Raw genomic sequence first — 4,383 nt, 5'->3', positions numbered from 1 at the left:
AAGCTGAACATGTTATGCCTCATACATATACTGAATTTTTTTTTTGAAAATTTCTACTATATATATATTTCTTCCTCTGTGACTATTATTTTCTCAATATGACATTTTTTTCCTCTTTCAATGCTAAAGATTCTATTGTCTCATTTATTTACTGCCAAACATATACCATGCAGGTGATTTTTAAATTATCTAACCTTTTATTTGCTTGCCAAATTATAGTTTTCTAAATGTTTATGATTTTGATTCATATTAAAAAGATAAAGGGTTGTTGTATAACTCTTTATGATTGTTTGGAAGGTTTTAATTGTTAATTTAAAAAGGAAAAAATGAAACTTAATAGGTGGGATTTGACTTCTGTTAGTACACTACATACCCCTTGGTAATATTGTCCTTTTAGATTTGGCTCCCAAGCGAGAGTCATTTAAGAAAATAAATAAATAATTTTATTTATTGACAGGTTGAACTTCTTAAATTTGCTTTCAATGCTAAACATTATAAATTGTTTATAATAGATATTTAACATTTTCTTTAGTTTCTTCAGATTTTGAGTATTCAGAAACAAGCAGTGTTATAGATGATAATGTTGGAAAAAAGTGAAATAACTCAAAATCATCCGGTGAAGATGTTCAATATTGTAATCGCAATAAATGTGTCAGAATGTGTCATTCAAATGTCACCAATGATGAGTGATAGTATGTCCTAATGTTACATATTAACAATAAAAAATATTTTTCTGTCAAAGTATTTAATTATATAAAGCACTTTAAAATGTAATTAATATATGAGTGTACATTTTACAATTGCAGGAAATACTATTCCAAGTGATCATTCCCGTGAGCATTATCTAAATAATTTTATTGGAGGAAGTGCATCTAATAAAGTAGAATTATGTAGTATTCTATTGTCGGATATTACTAATGGTAAAATTAAATTCTGTAAAAGATGTCTCATTCTATTTAAATGTTTGAAAATTAATGATTATTCATATTTTGTTATCATTGTTACTTGGTGCCAACAGTCAAAATATTTCCCCCTCTTTTGCTAGAAATAAACTATTATTTAGTAAAGTTGCACCTATGCAACGTCGATGTAATATGTCTCAATCTTCTGATGTAACAACTGCCAGGTTAACAGGTTAGTACTAAACAAAATTTTTTTATCTATTATTTATTTCTCAAAATTATTTATGGAGAAACTTATTTACAAGGTTAGTTTTTTTTCAGTTAATGATAGTACACATATTGTACATCGATCTAACACTGTCTTAAATAGAGTTGTTAGAAGAGGTGTATGTATGACAGAACAATTTACTCAATTTTCATTGTCGAATGTCACAAATGGTAATTTATGGAGTCTTATCTCTTTTAATATAAATATATTAATTAATTTTATAATGTTTATATTTACCATTTCTTATTTGATTATCCTTTTAGGTTGTTATTTTATAGTTAAGATATTATCTAGCCAGAGAGCAAATTGCACGTCAAATCAAAAAAATGAATTTGATGACATGTTGTTCGAAGAATGTGAATCAAATCATAATAACCATGCACAAGGGAAAGAACCACAAAAATTAATATGGAACAATCGTAGATTAATAAGAACTTCAGAGCAAAATGTACTCATTGATGGTATACATGAAGATGCATTCACTACCGATTGTATGTCTTCAATATTGTATTTTATTTTAAGTTTCATATTTTAACCATTAATCTATTAATTACATGAAGGCTTATTATTATCTTATAATAATAATAAACAGTTTATTGTGATATTGGTAATCCTACTTGTGAATGCCAAGAATGTGGAGCAATGATGTTATATTCTGAGAGAGTGGAAAAATGTTACAATCCAGCAAACTCTAGTTTCTCTTTGTGTTGCATGCAAGGTAAAATAAAGTTTCCTGATTTGTTGCCTGCACCTCAATCTTTGATGGATCTTTACTTCAAGAATGACACAAAGAGTAAGCTATTATCATTTAACATGATGTTTTCATTCACCTCTATGGGGGTAAGATAGATGGATCGTTAAATAATGAATCAGGTCCTCCAATTTTTGTCATGAGTGGTGAGAATTATCATAGAATTGGTAGTTTGCTTCCTAATCCAGGAGAGCAACCCAAATTTTCTCAATTGTACATATATGACACGGAAAATGAAGTTACTAACAAGATTTTTATTGCTAGGTAATTATTGATACATTTGGATATATTATTTATTTATTTTCTGAAATTTCTATACTCAATTTATGTGTTGAGTCCTTATCTTAAATGGTTTTTTATTCTATTATATTGTAGGATGGATAAAAATTCTAATCCATTGCATACAGAAATAGTGTCTGACATTAAAGAGATGCTTGACTCTCATAATCCTTATGTTCAAACATATAGGATGCTTCAAGATCGTCTAAAGGAAAGTAATGCATGCAACCTGAAATTGAGAATAATAGGGAAAAGGGGAAAGGATGGTAGGAGGTATAATCTTCCAATTACGTCTGAGGTTGCGTCTTTAGTTGTGGGTGATTTTGATGTAGGTAATGGTGAGAAAGACATTATTTTAGAGACTCAACAAGGATACCTGCAACAAATTTTTGTAGTAAGTTATGCTTATTTACCACTGCATTATCCACTTATGTTCCCACGTGGAGAGGATGGATACAGTGATGACATTCCATTAAATGAAGCTACAATAGACACTTCCAAAAAAAGGGAAAAGGTATCCATGAGGGAGTTTTTTGCTCATAAATTCAACAAAGAGGAGATAAGCAGGTAATTTTGTTGTACTCCAAAAGGCTTTTTCAACAATTTTTTGTGGATGCTTATAGCATGATTGAGTCAGCCAAATTGAATTATGTAAAAACTCACCAAAAGCAATTAAGGTCAGAAATATATAAAGGTTTAAAAATTTAATTTTACCATTAGTAGAGATTACCAATTCAATTTCTAATGTTGTAGAGATTAAAATTTTTTAGTTTGGGTGTTGAGCATCGGTGATGGAACTGTTGGTCAAGGAGATGATGAAGAAATGAACATTGAATTTCTTGAAGATTTGCTTATAAAGAATACAGGTGACCCTCTTTCATCAATTGTTGATAGCACTTATTCATCATTGTTGGGAAACATGACTGACTACACGTTTTTCCAACATAAAGTCATATTAGCACCAACAAATGAAATTATTAACCAATTAAATGATTACATACTATCATTGATTCCTGGAGAATTAAAGTCATATTTGAGTTCAAATAGTACATGTTCTACTGAAGGGCAATTAGGTACACCTAATGATGTTCATACCCCTGAATTCCTTAATACTATCATTACTTCCGGACTTTCAAATCATGAGGTAAAATTGAAAGTCAGTGTTTCGATAATGTTGTTGAGAAATATAAATCAATCTTCTGAGTTGTGTAATGGAACTAGACTTATCATAACTCAGTTGGGTAAATATATTTTGGAGGCAAAAGTGATATCAGACAACAATATTGGACAAAAAGTTTTTATTCCTCGATTGTCCTTAATTTCATCAAATAAGAGAATTTCTTTCAAATTTCAACGTAGACAATTTCTAATAAATGTCTCCTTTGCCATGATAATAAATAAAGCCACGGATAATCATTGAAGCATTATGCCATCTATCTTTCACAACCTGTTTTCTCATATGGCCAATTATATGTTGCAATATCTCGAGTCACATCTCGCAATGGTTTAAAAATTCTTATTTGTGACGATGAGATAAATGGTTCAACATCAACTACTAATGTAGTTTATAAAGAAGTCTTTCAGACTCTAATATAGGTAATTTGCATTTTTTTATTATTATAAAAGGAAAACATGTATACTTTAGTTCTAATTTTACCAATTTTTTAGGCATTTAACCAAATTTATTTTTCATGATGAATGTGTTCAGGAGTCATTTCATAATTACTGTATAAGGTAAAAAATTTAATTTAATTTTATTTTTATTTGAATTACTACATCTTTATAATATTTTAGTATTATACCTCTTATAAGTTAATTATAAGATTTTTTTTTCCAGGTTAATACATTAGCTCATATTGTAAATGTTAATATTTTTGAAGTTGAAACATAATGCAATTTAGTTTTCTTAATACTTCATATTATCATGTTTTTAATCGTTTATCATTATCATTTTATTTGTATATATATTCAGATATTTATTTTCATGTTACATTAAATTTAATTAATTTTCATAATTTTATATATTAATTATTAAAATAAAATTTATTAACTATAATAATTTATTTTCCGACCACAAGTTTAAGTCTAATATATATATATATATATATATATCCTCTAAAAGTGTGTTCGGGTAAATTAGATTTGCCGTTTACGAAATCAAATTAAGCATATGAATATGCATC

Source organism: Cajanus cajan, chromosome 11 (assembly GCF_000230855.2).
Source record: "Cajanus cajan strain Asha chromosome 11, NIPB_CcT2T_4, whole genome shotgun sequence".
Lineage (NCBI taxonomy): Eukaryota > Viridiplantae > Streptophyta > Magnoliopsida > Fabales > Fabaceae > Cajanus > Cajanus cajan.
The sequence above is the reverse complement of the archived record's forward strand: the minus strand, read 5'-3'. Positions refer to the sequence as shown.